The sequence below is a fragment of the Myxine glutinosa genome, chromosome 5 (genome assembly GCF_964187855.1).
Source record: "Myxine glutinosa chromosome 5, kmMyxGlut1.1, whole genome shotgun sequence".
NCBI classification, from domain to species: domain Eukaryota; kingdom Metazoa; phylum Chordata; class Myxini; order Myxiniformes; family Myxinidae; genus Myxine; species Myxine glutinosa.
The window spans coordinates 51942297-51960202 of record NC_136265.1 but is presented as its reverse complement, the minus strand read 5'-3'; the positions used below and the strand labels follow the sequence as shown (position 1 = coordinate 51960202).

The window sequence follows — 17906 nt, the reverse complement described above, 5'->3', positions numbered from 1 at the left end:
AGGCCCATGGTAATGCGGACGCACTCTCTCGGCGTCCTTGTCTGGGGGAAAACTGCAAATTTTGTGCGAGACACGAGGAGAGGGAACAATTGGGCGATTCGGACCCGACCCTCGTTGTCCGGGCAACCCGGGTGAGAGGGCCAATTTTGCCACTAACCGCAGATGAGGAATTCGGAACTTTGGCATGGAGCACGGCCCAGCAGGAGGATCCTGTCCTGGGGCCAGTGTTCAATTGGGTCAAATTGGGGCAAAGACCTAATGGGGAAGAGGTCACCCCCCTCGGGGCGCAAACAAAGGCATATTGGGCTCAGTGGAAAACCCTGGAATTGAAGGATAACATCTTGTATCGCAAGTGGGTGGAGGTTCCCTCTGATAAAACTTCCTGGCTGGTGATAGTCCCTGACAAATTCAAGAACGTCATATTGCAACAGGTGCATGGTACCCGCTCCGGCGGCCATTTGGGCAGGACAAAGACAATATCTCGGGTCCGCCGGAGGTTTTATTGGGTGAATATGGGGCGCGACATACAGGACTGGTGTCGGAGATGCGACGCCTGTACTGCCAAAAAGGGACCAGCACGGAGGATGAGGGCCCCCCTTCAATTACACCAGGTGGGGGCCCCCCTAGAGCGGGTGGCCATGGATATCCTAGGCCCACTACCCCGCACCCGCCTAGGTAATAAGTACATCCTCGTTGTGATGGACTACTTCACCAAGTGGCCGGAGGCCTACGCCCTCCCCAACCAAGGAGCAGGGGTGGTAGCGCAGGCCTTCGTGGAAGGATTTGTGTGCCGGCATATGGGATTCCACAGGAGTTGCACACCGACCAGGGACGAAATTTTGAGAGCAAATTGCTAAAAGATGTGTGCAGTCTCCTGTCAATTCGGAAAACCAGAACAACGCCTTTAAGACCTCAATCTGACGGGATGGTGGAAAGATTCAACCGAACTCTAATCCAACAACTGGCACTGTTCACCGCCACCCGTCAGGATGACTGGGACGAACATCTCCCTTATTTGCTCATGGCCTACCGAACCAGCCAGCACGGGGCCACCGCATGCAGTCCAGCGTTGCTTATGTATGGGCGGGAGTTACGGGCTCCCGCCGACTTGCTATGCGGTCCCGTGCCAGACACAGTGGTTAACCCGCCGAGGGAGGGGTACGCACGTCACCTAGAGGAAGGCATGGAGCTAGTCCATGCCTTCGCCCGCCGCCAACTCCATCTGGCGGGGGAAAAGATGAAGCGCAGGTACGACGACCGGAGCCAGGGGAGTCAATACGCTCCGGGGATGAAGATTTGGTTCTTTAATCCCCGGAGGCGGAAGGGAAGGTGCCCAAAACTCACCTCCCCCTGGCAAGGCCCAGGAGTCGTCCTGTCACAAATCTGTGACGTGGTCATTAAGATCAAAATGGGGCCACGAGCCCTCCCTCGGATCGTCCACGCCGACCGGATAAGACCTTACACCGGCGAGCAGGCGCCCCCGTGGATTGCCTCGGCTTTAGATGCCGAGGCAGGACCCAGTACCTCTGAATAAAGGGGGGCTTATTAGTGCCAGAGGACTGGGGGATTGATGAGCGATGGGCCCGGTGGGTAAGGGGGGCATCCCTGCCACCCTTCCCATAGTGGGGCAAATGCGCAATAGTTTATGGGGTGTATGGCAGTGAAAACTAGCCCGGGTGGGTTAGGTTATATTGATAGGGATCTAGCGAAGATGACATTAGGTGACGTTAAGGTTAGATAGTGACTGATACCTGTAGTGGGGACGCAGGTAGATTAGTGTGGATTATAATGACGAGGGAGCGCAATAGTTTAAAGGGACGACTGGGAAGCGCAAGTTTCAGAGGGGAGTAGTTAGATGAGATGATGCCGTGTGGTTGAGAATTGAACAGGTGTGATTGCACAGGTGTGCAACTGGACAGGTGTGTGGAGCAGTGGATGAGTAGTGAGTGTTGTGGATCAGCGCGAATGCGCTTGGGGAGAGAAGGGTGCAGGTGGCACCAGGTGTGAGAGCACAGGTGTGCAAGTACAGGTGTGTGGAATACATGGAGTATTGGAGTAAGTGGTACGGAGTGGTGTGCATGGTGCGAAGGTGTGGATGGGGGAAGAGTGGACCCCTTTCACGAGTACCCGGGGCGGGTAGTGTAAGTGTTAGGTAGAGGGTATAGGTAAATTGTGGTTGGATATTGGCATTTGTGGTGCGGTTGCAGAATGGTATTGTGGATGGGTGCATTAGTGTTGTGGAAATGGCTGGGCGTGTAGCCTGTTAGTGTGTGTAGTTGGTTGGGCACTCCACCACTGTGAGGATGTCGGCCAGGTGAGGCGGCAGGTGGGCTCTGGGAGCCGTTAGTGTCAGTGGGGCCCGAGGATCCGGAGGACGGACCCGGGTAGCCCAGTGCCAGAGAGGGCACCGAGTGGGGAGAGCGCCAGAGGGCCTTCCCCAGGTAGTTAGGTTAGGGTAAGGAGCAGGTAAGCTCGGAGGCAACTGCAGTGGTGGAGGTGTGCAGGTGGGTAGACCCGCTGGGAGAGGTACACGCCACAGCCCAGAAATTGTGCGAAGGCACCGGGAGATGAATCGGGGGAGTGAGACCCCAAATTGAAAAGCACCACAGTTTGGTCAATGGGAATTGGTTTTTAGAACCCATAGTGTAAGAGGGCCAATGGTTTGGCAGGAGAAAGACCCCGGGTAATGTAAAGTTGTTAAAGTCATTTAGGAAATAGTTAGGATTGATGAACCTGTCGCACCATACGCAGCCACTTACCTGTGGTGATGATGACTCCACACCTGTGTTTTCTTTGTTTTGTGTTGCAGGAAGTAAGGATTGCTGTTGGATTTGTGAGACGCATCACGATGTGGATGAGACATTGGGGTGATTCCATCTCTCCCTCCTTAGGAGGGACTGATGATGAATTGGTAATGGCAAATTTTGATGTTCAGTTGGAGATGGAAAATTTTGATGAGAGTTGAAAATGGCAAATTTGATTGGTTCGGAGGGAGAGAAGACGAATTTGGTTTATGGGAGGAACGGGGAAGACAGTAGGGACGTTTGTTGATTTGTAAAGTAGATGTTTATGGGTAGTGTTGTGTTGTGTGGATACAGTAAGGGGTAAGGGAGGGGCCATGTAGGTTACCTGGTGGGGGGGGGGGCGTACGGTAGGAACGTACCTGTCTCACCTGGTTCCCATGTGCCCCCAGTGTGCATCACCTTGTATTGCGTGCACTTTTGCGCCCTTACCACCTTACTCACTTGTTTTCTTCTTTTGTCTCCCACCTCCGAGGATCTGGCTTTGGGGCAGAGAGAGAGGAGAGAGAGGTGCTGGCTCCGCAGTTGTGGGCCTGCACTTTCGCTGCTTGCTGCCTGGATCGATACACCATATGGACCGCAATTTTGGTGGCCACCCACAATGGACCGCAGTTCTTTTGCGGGCAAGCACCACCCGTTGATGGACCTATGGGTCAACGTGGCACCTATGCCATACAAGGTGAACCACTAATAGTTGGCCCCCTGACGGCCACAAATAGGAAATGGACGCGGTTGGCGCCTTTCTTTATTTTTGAAAGAAGCAAGAAGGCCAAGTGCACCACACGAAGAGCAAGAGACACCTGCAGGGTTAGGGGTTGTTGTTTTTATTTTAATGAACAATGGTGACTGCACCGATTGGTGCTTGGGGTGGTGCTTTTGGTGCTTGGAAGGGGTGCTCTGCACATTATTAAAGGCCGTAAGGCCACAGAGCACTCGTGGGTTGGTGTATCGATGCTGGCATGCGTGCTCTCTCTATGCATAACATCTGCATGTGTTCCTCCAAAAACAGGTCCTGGATCGTAGTGTAAATATCAGCGTAGTCTTATGTAAATAATGCTCCCTACCGGCTGTATGTTTAGTTTGCGAATTCTTTCCGCGATTCGGTTATCCTGTGGGTGTGTTTCTGTGAGGAGAAGGGTGCAACGTCGCAGCGGGACATATTTACTCATTTGTGAATATCTGTAAAACTGTCGCACTCAGGGTAGAGTTAATAGTAGAGGGAACTACATCTGAGTGCCACACTAAAATAGGTAAAAATTTATCGGGTCGGGACGCCCCGAGGGTAGAGAAGGGTGCAATGTTGCGGATATGGGATTTGGCCTCCATATCCGCTTGTAAATATTCCCCTATTTCCCCAATACTCCCCAACTATCCCCAATCCCCCATTCCCTAGTCCCATTGTCTGTAAACAACACTCTGTAGAACCGACCTTCCCCTTCTTCCCCCATTAAATGTCGTGCCCAGGTCCACCGCATCTCACGTAGACAACTTTCGGACCTCTTGCTAGTTATTCTTAGTCTATGTCAGTTAAGGACTCGTTTCCATTAATTCTGACTCTTCGTTGCACCAGAATGTGATTGTATGGCACCAGTAGTGAGTTTAGGACCTCCCCATACCTCCTCCCATCTTCCTCATGAAACAATAACAACAACAACAACTACAACCACAGCGGGGGCGGCGCGGCCGCGGTGCGGGGAGTGTGCGTCCTCACACCGGCTTGGTTAGCCGCCATTGCCATGTGCGCCCACGGGGTTACCACGAAGGGGCTGGCTGTCAGCTCCTCGTCAAGGGCGGAGCCCGGTAACCCCCAGCACCCAATAAGAAACAACAGGCCGATTCCATCTGGGGCGGAGCTAACGAGCCGAGGGCGTGTCACTCCCCGCCGGATATACGCGGCGACTTACCGGACGTGACGTCAGATGCGCCTCAGCCACGAAGGAGAAACAGACGCCACCTCCAGCGCGACGAGACCTCCCGCATCTCTGGACCGGACCGGGTCGATTCTGTCCCTGAGCCAAGGTGCACCTTGAGCCATCGACTACCTGCCCTCCCTTGCCATCAATCCCGGTGTGAGTCAGTCTTGTCCCGTTTATCTGTCGTCTGTCGGGGCTACCATAAGACCGTATTTAAGTGCCTACCTTCCTATGCTGTCTCTCTCGTCCTTGTAATCTAACGTTCCGAAATATTATAACCTCCTCCGGAGGTCTTGAGAACTGTACCCCTGGTGTCGTGTCATTTTAACCCAGCCGTTGTGTCCTTTCCTCAATTGATTTAGCGTAGCGCGACTCGGCCAACGTTCGAGTATAATCGGGTAAACTGTGCAGACGCGGTCATACCAAACCGCTCGGTAAACCAACATCCACAACCGCGTCTGTTACAATATATATATATATATATATATATATATATATATATATATATATAATATTGGGAGCATACGCTGGATCAGCACGTCGCTGCATCCTTGGACGACTCCTCAGCACCATCCCGACACACCACTGTGTGTTGCTATGGAACGAGGTGTTTTTACGGCAGCCGGAGTGCAAATCCTGCCACCAACCTCCTTGAGAGAGGACCCATTACCCTGGTACTCATTTCGCCGACCTCGGAAGGATGGCAGGCTGAGTCAACCCCACCTGGTATTAATTCAACAGCTGAACTGGATTCGAACTTCACTCTTTCATTCCCCTTTTCTCCCGCCTCTGAAACAAACTCCCCCACTCCCTTCCATCCCACTCCCTTCCATCCCACTCCTCCCTCCAGGTCTTTAAAACAGCTGTTCACCACCATCTCTTATCTTCCCCCATCCAAAACCTTGATCTTTTCTACCCCCACTAATTCACCCCAGATCCTTTTTTCTTTTTTTTTTTGAAATTCCAACTTCTTTCCTGGAAGTCCATGCAGTGTTCATATGTTTTATACCTCTCCCACCTCCCCGAAAGCTCTCCCCCCTCCCACATTTCTCCCGTTGTCCCTGCTCTCAAATGTTGTGTTTGTGTCCTTCCCCCTCTCCTCTCTCCCCTCTCTCCTCTCCCTCTCTCCCCATCTTGTCTGCCGCTCCCCTTATTTTTTTGTGTTTTGTGTGTCGGTTTGACTTTTTGTGTGATTATTGTTAGCTCTTTCACGAGCCTCGATCTTGTATACAAAAAAAAAAACTCAGGACCATAGGATCCCAAGCCCACCACCCTAACAAACCAAGAAATGGTGGTTTTTTCAATTTGTATCGTATGTTTTTTAAAAGTAGCATTAAATTCGACACATATTCTTTATTTAAATGTATCGCAATGTGTACACTTAAAAAAAAAAACTATCTTGGTCATTATGGTCCGTTCTAATTGTGGGCCTGACGCCGAGGCGCCAATGGAGCCATTGTCAACCCAGCTCTTGAGACCAGGTGCGTATTCCCGGCGATCATTCCTCACTCATGTTTGTCAATGAATTAGAATTGACAGGAACGCGATGACATATCGGGGTTACCGTGCATGACTCAACGGGTAAAAACGTACAACGGAGATTACTTGTACTTACATAGTTTTACAGAATTATGATAGCTCTAAATGTTCCCCAATACGTAGAATATGGATCTACTGGTATATTTGTGACAATTGGAATATAATTGAAATTTAGCAATGATTGTTTTTAAGACTTTTTTTTTCTATATCTGCGTATCAACCGCACCCCCAACTTTTAGATTTTTTGCCGATAAAAAAGTGTGGTTAATACACTGTAAAATATGGTACCCATCTCCATTTAGCGAAAGAGCGGGCATTCTAATCTAAAATAATACACTTGTGAGGAAAAGGTTGTTCTTCCTCAGGGTAGAAGGTTATGTCATGTTGGAATGTTTCATCGTGTTGTCGTGTCGTGTGAATACCCTTGGTAAACACTGTAGGATAGCACGGATGACCAAACGAGCTTTAACTCTCCGAGGCGTTCAGTTCAATGGCGGAGTTAATACGCGTGGGGAGCAAACGGGTGAGAAACCGGAGAGATTACCTTCGCGGGTGCCACCGGCAGTCCTCGAATCTGCAATAAATAACTCAAACGAAACGTGTTTAAAATGTACAAAAAAAAAACAGGTTTATTAAAGAAAATACCGGTCACAAAATAATGCACGATAAAACTGAATTCTTAAACGGGACGTTCCCACAGACAGACTCGAAAAACAGACGAAGGGAAAAATAACTCGAAAATAAATGTGTTATTTAGTAGGGGACTTGGCTCAAATCGGCTAGGGTGTCTCGTCAGTAATCGTCCAGGCCCTGCGCGCGCAATCCGGACGCGGCTCCTGCCTTAACGGGAAGAAGGCCTCAGTCGCCCTCATTCACTAGGCCGTGCTCGTAGGTGCGGAGTAGGCCTTCCGCGCGAGGCGAACGGCAGGCGTGCAGCCCGCTCCTCCACGCCGTGCTCGTCCACCCATCCTCTGCACGGAAGACCGCAGTTCCCGGGCCGCAGCTCTTCCTCCTCACAACCACCAGCAAGATGTCCAACATGGCCGCTCACGATGAAGCTTCCCCCGTGCAGAGAGCAAAGCACAACCGTCCACTATTGCTTTTGGAACGAGAAGGCGCAAGAGGGAAAGTTCGCTCTCAATGCCCAGACGCCAGAAGAAAGATATCGGCCGTTCCAAGTCCTTTTTACGCGCCGCATTCTCGTCATCTCCCGCCGCCCCTATCTCATCCAAACAGTGCGTGCCACCTCTACCAGTGCTTGTCAATCAAAACCCCGACCAATCACGGCTCTTCGGGGCGTCGCTCTCGGCCTTGCCCGTTCTGTGTCCTCAATACGTCGAGATAATCATGAAGCTAGTGCTTCATGCATGGTTTCCGGTGGTTTTATTAATTGGTGGTGTTTAATGGCCGATTTTGGCTAGTGTCTAGTGCAGTGTCATAAGGAACAAAGGTATAGCTTACAGAGGTATTTACAAACAGGGAATTAATTTACCCATAATCTCTCGCTAATTAACAAGCCCCACTCCTCAGATGGGGACGAAAATACAAATTTAACCCGACAGTCCGGTCTACACAAATTCCCTACTTATGGTACATCGAGATTATTCTTCTTCTTCACGACAGTTGGAGCACACTAATCTATTCATTCTACCTGGTTCTAAAGTAATCATTGTCTACCCCCGACAAACGTAACAATATTATAGTGTTTATTTTTTAATTAATACTGTAAATGAAGTGTTCTGACTGTAAATGTAGTTTGCTTTACAGTAAGGGTTCCACCACAATCTTGATGCAAAGTATTTGTATTGCATATGTTTCTTTTATTCCATATTGCAATTCCATTCCTCGAATTATATTTGGATGTTATTAATATAATTATGGGGTGATTTATTTCTACAATATTGACTCTCACACAAGAGAAAGGGTAATGGAGGGTATGAATTGAAAGTTGGGTAATGGGGCATCGCTGGGACACGAACAAGGGATGGGATGAACAGGAAGAGAGGAGGAAAGGAAACATTGCAAATTGAAAGTAAAAGTGTTGGGTTGGGAAGGTTTCATGGGGGTAATAAGAGTGTGAGGATGGATGGGAGATGATGATACATTGTGTTGCACTCCCTGCTTGAACTCTGGAAAGAAAAGTGCAAGAGCACAGTCTTTAGAAAGCTGTTCCACTTGCTGGAACACCCTGGAGTTTTGAACATTGCCCACCATCACGCACACCCACAGCATCCCTAACACTTCCACCATCACGCACACCCACAGAACCCCTAACACTTTCACCATCACGCACACCTACAGCATCCCTCACACTTCCACCATCACCCCCAAACACTTCCATCATCACACACACCCACAGAACCCCTAACATTTCCACCATCACGCACACCCACAGAACCCCTAACACTTCCACCATCACGCACACCCACAGCATCCCTAACACTTCCACCATCATGCACACCCACAGCATCCCTAACACTTCCACCATCATGCACACCCACAGCATCCCTAACATTTCCACCATCACGCACACCCACAGAACCCCTAACACTTACACCATCATGCACACCCACAGAACCCCAAACACTTCCACCATCATGCACACCCACAGAACCCCAAACACTTCCACCATCACGCACACCCACAGAACCCCTAACACTTCCACCATCACGCACACCCACAGCATCCCTAACACTTCTACCATCATGCACACCCACAGCATCTCCAACACTTCCACCATCACGCACACCCACAGCATCCCTAAGACTTCCACCATCACACACACCCACAGCATCCGTAAGACTTCCACCATCACGCACACCCACAGAACACCTAACACTTCCACCATCACACTCACTTGAAACACCGTCATGATTACCAGCCGCACACCCACCCGTGCCCTCCACACCCCATCACCGACAGCTTCATAAATGCCTTGTTAATCCTGCATACATTAATTTTTATAGTTAATAGAGCTTCATACACATTAACAAAGTTTTTTTTTGTTTGTTTTTTTTGTTCTATAATTGAGGGTTTTTTTGGAAACAATCATTTTACCTTTTAATGAATCATTTATGAGCAGGGATGGAACCTTGAGAATGGATTCAGAATATGTATTCTGCTTTTTTAATACAATGTTGAGCGAGAACGCACAATGGATGAGAACAGAACAATAGACAGGGCGGGGGTGGGGAGACACCACAGGGGGGTTGAGGGACAAAATTGAGGGATGAGGACACGGGAGCGAATAAGATGGAGGTCGTAGCAAACTTCATTCACAGAAGTGGAAGAAAAGTTCAGAAACAAGTCGACTCCTGAAGTGCCGCTGATGCAGTGCCCCCCTGTTACGAGTGCGTTGGTACTCATTTTGCTGACCTCGGAAGGATAACTGGCTGCATCAACCAACCTGGTGTTCATTCAACAAGAACCCGGAGATCTTAAGGCAGCCACCTTAACCGTTACGCCACCACCAGGCCTAACTTTGTAAAAACCTGAACACATTAACCACCACCAACCAATGTGAAGGGAAAATAATGAAAAACGTTTGTCTAATATATATAGTCCGGCAGATAGGTGAAATATTTGAGATAATTGTGCCTTTGTTGATACAAGCACGACAGTTGGCACGCAGTTAGAGTATGCCCTGAGGAAGATATTTGGCTATCGGGCCATCGCAGATTTGTCCTGTGACAACAATGGCGGCCATTTTTCAAAAAATGACAAACCTGCTATGGCCCGATAGCCAAATATCTTTTTTAGGACATACTCTGACTGTGCGCCAAATGCCATGCTTGTATCATCAAAAGCACAATTCCTGCACCTATCTGCCATACTATATTTTCGAATCTTCTCTGAAGCAAAGGAACCGGAGAAGCGGAAGGGGCGTGGTCAAACACGATGGGGGAGGGACTTGATGTCCTGACTTTCTTCCTTCCGTGTCAGTGCTGCTTCACCAGGATGAAGATTACCGCATTGCGGTTGCGCGCTCGAGTGAGGAGGTGGTGGTTGCCTGATACCTGTACAAAGCTCATAAAGACCCAGGTGAAGAACGAAAAAAAAAAATTGAAACCACGCTTCATCCCAATTATAAAGGTCACGTGATCAACATCTCAACGTCGCGAATCTCATGCCTTGAAGTCGTGGATAACATCGTTTTGAGAAGGTACGCACCACGTGGTTTGCCTTTATCTCACGGTCTGTGCTCCTGTTATGTACAATTATTGTAATTTACAGCACTGCACTTTACGAACGTCTTGCCTTACAGTTCCCTCCGGTGCGCCATGAACCGAGATGTCTCCGGTGAAGATCACAGATCGAACCCCCCGGGATCCACGAGCCGTTCCGATGGAGGAAACTCGGTCGTTCCGGGAGATTCTCCCTCAGATCGCGGGTCCAGGGTCGGTCCACCCGAGGATCAGGACCCGGGACCCGGTACGTGACGTTCTCTCCGCAGCTTGTTCTTCACGTTACCGTGCCGGGTCCGTGCTGGTCCGTGCTGGTTCGTGCTGTGTACTATTGTAACTCGTTTAAACGGGAATCTCACGATGGTCTGAGTTAGGGAAACTGATATAAAAAGTACAGAGATTACCGTATAATACCGACGTAACAGGGTACAGAGATTACCGTGTAATACTGAGGTAAAAGGGTACAGAGATTACCATGTAACTGTAAGTGTAAGACTGAGGTAAAAGGGTACAGAGATTACCGTGTAAGACTGAGGTAAAAGGGTAGCCTACAGAGATTACCGTGTAATCCTGACGTAACACTACCATGGTACATATAATGATATATTACCGTGCAATACTGACGTAACACTGACATGGTACAAAGATCACCGTGTAATACTTATGTAACAGTAACAGTACATGGATTACCGTGTAATCTTGGTGTAACACTAACAGGGTACATAGATTACCGTGTAACCCTGACGTAACACTACCATGGTACAGAGATTCCCGTGTAATACTTATGTAACACTAACAGTGTACATGGATTACCGTGTAATGTTGGTGTAACACTAACAGGGCACATAGATTACCGTGTAATCCTGACGTAACACCAACAGGGTACAAAGATTAACGTGTAATACTGAGGTAAATGGGTCAGATTACCGTGTGATACTGGGGTAAAGGGGTGCATTGATTACCGTGTAATACCGAGGTAAAATAGTACAGAGATTATCGTGTAATACGGAGGTTTATGTTGAGGCAAGTGTTCTAAGCTTCTCAAAGTGCTGTCAGCTTCACACTTTGCACTACAGAGTTTACCGTGTAATACGGAGGTAAAAGGGTACAGAGATTACCATGCAAATTTTGAGGTAAAAGGGTACAGAGATTAACGTATAATACTGAGCTAAAAGGGTATGGTGATTACCGTGTAATATGGAAGTAAAAGGGTACAGACATTACCGTGCAATACAGAGGTAAAAGGGTACAGAGATTAACGTGTAATACTGAGCTAAAAGGGTATGGTGATTACCGTGTAATATGGACGTAAAAGGGTACAGAGATTACCGTGCAATACAGAGGTAAAAGGGTACAGAGATTAACGTGTAATACTGAGCTAAAAGGGTATGGTAATTACCGTGTAATACGGAAGTAAAAGGGTACAGAGATTACCGTGCAATACAGAGGTAAAAGGGTACAGAGATTAACGTGTAATACTGAGCTAAAAGGGTATGGTGATTACCGTGTAATATGGAAGTAAAAGGGTACAGAGATTACCGTGCAATACAGAGGTAAAAGGGTACAGAGATTAACGTGTAATACTGAGCTAAAAGGGTATGGTGATTACCGTGTAATATGGAGGTAAAAGGGTACAGGGATTATCGCAGTGTTCTTAGCTTTACACTTTGCAGAGAGCCAGAGACCTGCGACCGAGCCAATGGAAGCACCAAAAGAGAGAAGAAGCGAACATCCGCCCAGATAGTTCGGTCCAGGCCATCCGCCCGACTCTCGGCTATAAGGAGGATTAATGATTCAACCTACCAATGTTATGACTGATGTTACACAGCAATTATTTGGCAGATAAGGGTACAGAGATTACCGTGTGATACTGACGGTAATCTCTGTCACGTGCACCATACACTTATTGTCAGGGCCCTTAGGGATATTTTGGGGCCGTTTGGTTCAAATTCTTCCAAAAGCACCAAATTTGGCCCAGATGTTGCCCATGCCATACTCTTTAGATTTTTGACGGGCGCCAAGACGGGCGCCCCCCCCCCCCCCGGGGGGCCCAATATTGGCGAAATACTAAATGGCCGCCACCCGGATTAGAGGAAAATCAGTTAAATAACCAAAAGGGTTGGAATCATGTACGATACCACTTTTCAGGGGTTTTCGAGGTCGAGAAACCAATTATGATGTTATTTTGATGATTCGAGGTCAAGGTCAACCCTCAAGGTCATCTTAAAGGTCATTTTTGAGTCAAACATGTCGGTTTTTGAGTTTTTTGTCAAGATTTACGTGAGGTTCACCATTTTGTTTCTGGGTTGGGTAATCGAACTCTGACCTTATTTTTGACAATTAGAGGAAATATTTACATGTCTATTTCCTAATTTTCAGGCATGTGCAGTTCATCAGTCTAATTACAAAGGTACGGATTTTGATGTTTTATGAACTGTATGCCATATCCTTGTGTTTAATTTTTGTGCGATCATGATCCGGGTTCATGTATACATGATTGTATACATGTCAAATATGACGTCATAGGTCATGTGACCTGGCGGCCATATTGGATTTTATGAAAACCTTAAAAATGGATCCCTGCCTTCATTTTTCGATCGATTCATTTTGAACTTTGACCACTTATAGTACGCCATGTGATTGGATGCATATCCTAATTATGACGTCATAGGTCAGGTGACATGGCGGGATGGACCTGTATGGTCCGTGGTCCCCGGATCATACCGCCCTTGGCGCCCATCAAAAATCGAAAGAGTATGGCATGGGCAACATCTGCGTCAAATTTGATGCTTTTGGAAGAATTTGAACCAAAATATCCCGAAGGGCCCTGACTATTAGTCCCCTACTGGTTCACCGGAGGGAACTATAGGTTTGCTCTCCGTCTGTCTGTCCGCCCATCTGTCCCACCTGTGGTTTTCAGACTTTTTTTCCCCATGCCCCCTAACATATTCAACAAACTTTGTACATGGCTTTAATACGGTAAGTTACAGAACAATTTCGAGTTTCATGGCGTTTGTCAATGTTTCAGAGTTATGCCCTTTTTGGGCTTAGAAAATATCACATTGGTTGGGGACGTGTTTCAAAGCAATTCTCTTTCTTGCTCTACTCACTTTCACTGCATATCTTTACATTATTTCCCTTTTCTTTCATTTTCTTATCGACCAATAATTACAAACATTGAAAAGTTCAATAAATCTGTGTTCCCGAGTTCCCGGCATTATGGGATGAGAATAATCTCCGGAGTCCTGCCTATTTCTGCTGTCAATCAGAGGGAAGGCACAGGTAGTTGTAGTATCAGACTCTTCCGAGACCCTGGCATTTCAAATAAATCTGATTCTTTTTTTTCTTTTTTTCATTTCACCAACATTCATGGTCTTTCTTTTAATATTTCCTCTGTTGAACAAGCACAATTTAGTTAGTGCCGCTCTTTCTATTTTGCTTCTTTCAGAGACCCAACTGTCAAATGATGCTCTGGTTAATTCTAACATTGCTCGAAAAACATTTCAAACTAGAATAATGTGACTGTGTCGCCAATATGCCTCCGCATAGTTCCACAACGCGTAGATGCCATCACTCTGCATACGTATGGATAGTGGATCAAGTTTGTAAAGTTTCGTGTTGATCGGATAAGGTTCGTTTTTTTCTATCCAAAATGGCACAATGTGACCTATGATCTCCCCGCCCTATGATGTCATAAATTTAATATTTCAATACAAATGGGTCATAGATAATGTGCATACAATTTCAGATTTTTAGGATAAGGAATTCAATTAAAACATTTTTGGCTGGTATACCACTTCACCGATGTCATCATTATCATGCTTTTGTTCCCCATTTGGAGTACTTGACAATGTGCCAAGTTTCAAATTTTTCCATTCAGCGGTTTCCGAGAAATGTGTTTTGTTATTTGCTTTTAATCCAAGATGGCTGCCATACCACGTGACCTATGATGTCACAATTATCAAAAAAACATTCTGCATGGGTGTCAATCCTACCTTGAAAGTTTCGTCTCAATCGGACATATGGTTGCTGAGAAAAACGAGGTTTAGCCCATACGAACGGGCAAACAACCCAAAAAAAATTCCTCCTGTGACTGTCGGCGGAGGCATAAAAATAACATTAACTTACGATTCTGCTTCAAAGAGGGAGGCTGTGCTTATTTCAACATCAACACGCTCCTTTTGGACTTTGAATATCGGTTTTTCGGTTTCAGCTACTGCTCTTCAAACTCTAGAAAGTCTGCTTCTAAGAAACTGGAAGTCTTGTTCAAATGCTGAAGATCCTTCTCTTCTGAACAGTTCTTCGGTTATATAAAGGATTGATTCGCCCTTGCATAGAGATCTACTCTCGCATCTGGAGAGGTTCAACCGCTACATATTTACTTCACAGAGTCGAGTCTAAAGCAATCCGACTGATAAACTCTCCCAATCTCACTTCAAATCTCAACGTGCTTGATTAAAACTATTGGGGACGCCTCTTCATGGTGGTTGTACCCCCCCAAACCCGCCCCCTTTCCCCAACGCAAGTTGGGGGCCAAATCTTCCCCATTATTCCATGCTGCCTGGATTTGTCACGGCAGCGCAGTCACGGTCAGAGTGCCGATTGGTCCCCATGGACCGGCCCTTTCCCTCTTATCTCGCTCTCTTTCTATCTCTCTCCATCTCTCTCTCTCTCTCTCCTTGCTTTTGCTCCCCCCCCCCTCTCTCCCTGCTGTAATGTAGGATTTATTTCCCTTTTCTAAAGATATTACTTCGAGTTTCTGCTCCTGAGAACTGGTTCCTTGTATATCTCCACCATTAGCTAGTTATAAAATATTCAGCAAGCCACGAGGTCACGTGATTATTGTGTGGCGTTGGTAACTCAACGGTCGGCCAGTATGACGTTTCTAGAAGTCTAGAATTCTTTATCTTCTCATGTATTTCCTAACAGCTATAACCTTCCTTTTTCAAGAGGAAGATTTTTCCAGTTTCTCAAAAACTCTTCAGATTATTTTTCCTTCTCTCCGCTTCAGTCTTTCTTGTTGTTTTTTGTTTCCTTTAAGTCCTGGTCTCCATTAGGATGTCAAATAATATGAAATAAAAATAGTTGAGATTGTAAAGTGAGTTCTTGTTAAGACAAAGTAAAATAAATTATTAGTTTCTTGTCCGGGCTTTTCCAAAAAAACATGAGGGAGCGCCTTACTCTTTGATATTTTCCAGATTTTTGATATTTTGTTCCAAGATGGCAACCACATGGTGAGGTTTACTCAAAGATTAGCACTACACCAACACACTTCCCATATACCATAAAAAAACTAGATGGTATTCTTAGAATACTTACCCTGCGGAGTCAACTTGGTGCGAGCCACCTCTTCTGTTTTTGACCGTTATTTTTTTTTTTTTTTCTTTGATCCAATATGGCTGCCAGACCACGTGAGCGATTACATCATAAATTTATATCTTCCAATATAATTTTTGCATAGATCACACTTGATAAATTTCAAAATGATCAGACTAAGCATTGTCCTGTCAATTTATGACATCATTCCGACACCAATGACATCGTTAACAACACCTATTCCCCATGCGGAGTTCTTGACAATGAGCATACATACATACATACAGCCCTTTTTAAGGCCAATTTTCCCTGCTAGAGTGGGGGTTAGCCTTGCGGGCCCCATGACAATCATTGTTCCCTTTTTGAGGCAGTTTTTTTTTTATGGCCGGATGCCCTTCCTGACGCCAACCCCTTAGTCACCTGTTACGACACGCAAGGATACGGTGTACCTATTCTAACCGGGGCACACACAGGCACTTTACAATGAGCCACGTTTCAATTTTTCCCATGTAGCGGTTTTGGAGATATAGAGGTGTAACGCTTTTCAGTTTTTCCAAGATTGCGCCTGTACTATGTGACCTATTACATCATAATTATCATTAAAATATTCTACAGGAGGAGACCTGTAGTGAAAATTGAAAATTTAGTCTATGGTGAAAATTTAGTGTCCATCAGACCAACAGTTGCAGAGAGAAAAATTCATACTGATCAGATGAAGTTATACTTGTCGAATTATGACGTCGTAACGAAGGCACCGATGACATCATCACGAACACATCTTATTCCTCATTGGAAGTACTTGACAATGAGCCATGTTTCAATTTTTTCCATTGAGCGGTTTCAGAGATTATAGAGGTACAAAGTTTTTCCAAGATGACGCCTGTACCATGTGACCTATTACGTCATGTCATTAAAGTATTTGACAGGAGGAGGCGCTCATATGGTGAAAATTTTGTGTCAATTGGGCCAAGAATTGCAGAGAAAAAACAATTCATACTGATCGAATAAAGCGTTGTGCTTTTTGAATTATGACGTCATAAATAAGGTACCAATGATATTATAATTAACATCTTATTCCCCATGGGGAATTATTTACAATGAGCCATGTTTCAATTTTTTCCATGGGGCGGTTTCAGAGATATATGGAGATGCAACATTCTTCGATTTTCCCGCCCCCCCGAAGATGGCACCTGCTCCACGAACCCATGGCGTCATAATTATCATTAAAATATTCTGCAGGAGGAAATGCTTTTTTGGTACAAATTTCATGTCCATCGGATTAACAGTTGCAGAGGGAAAAAAAAAATTCATACTAATCAGATAAAGCATGGTACTTGTCGAATTATGACGTCATAATGAAGTCATCAACATATCTTATTCCCCATGGTGAATACTTGAAAAAAATGAGGCTGTTTCAACTTTTTCCATTGAGCTGTTTTGGAGATATAGAGGTGGAATGTTTTTCCAAGATGGCGTCCGTACCACGTGACCTATGACTTCATAAATATGAATTAAAAAATTATACAGGCGGAGGCACTCCTATGGTAAAATTTCGTGTCAATCGGATCAACGGTTGTTGAGAAAATGAATTTTAAAAATGCAGACACATACACACGCAACCATATGCTTAACCCTGCTTTTCGCTTCGCGAGCGCAGGGTAATAATGTTGGTCATATACCCGATACGTCAACATCTACTGCAGCAGCGGCACTGTCTGCTATACTGTGCACTTGTACGTACAGAACAGTACAAAAAATACATATACATATATATATATATATTTATATATATATATATATATGTGGACTTGCACTACTGACCTGAACTGTCTGTTAGTTGTCGTTGATGGGTGATCCCTGGTGGAACTCCCCACTTGAAAGTTCGATGAAAATATCCTTTCGAGTCAGGGTTCCGTCGTCCGAAAGTACTTTAGCATCACAAAACTTCTGTCAGCCTTCCAAATGCATACACAAATAAAGACCATTTTAATACCCTGGGCTACTGTACTTCATCAGTAGCTCAATTAAAGCTACTGAGAACGTTTGTTCTTGAGATTGATAACTGGAGCTTCCTAGCTAGTTAACTTCACTGTACACATCATGTCTGTATGTAAGAACATGTAGATTGTGGATGTCTCGAAAATTGCATTTGG

General features: G+C 46.0%; 1 protein-coding gene across 1 annotated transcript in view; it reads left to right on the top strand.

The window, feature by feature from the left end:
* The window catches only part of LOC137428616 (uncharacterized), a 93355-nt gene that overhangs the window by 31296 nt on the left and 44153 nt on the right, over window positions 1–17906 (top strand). The window lies entirely within an intron of this gene.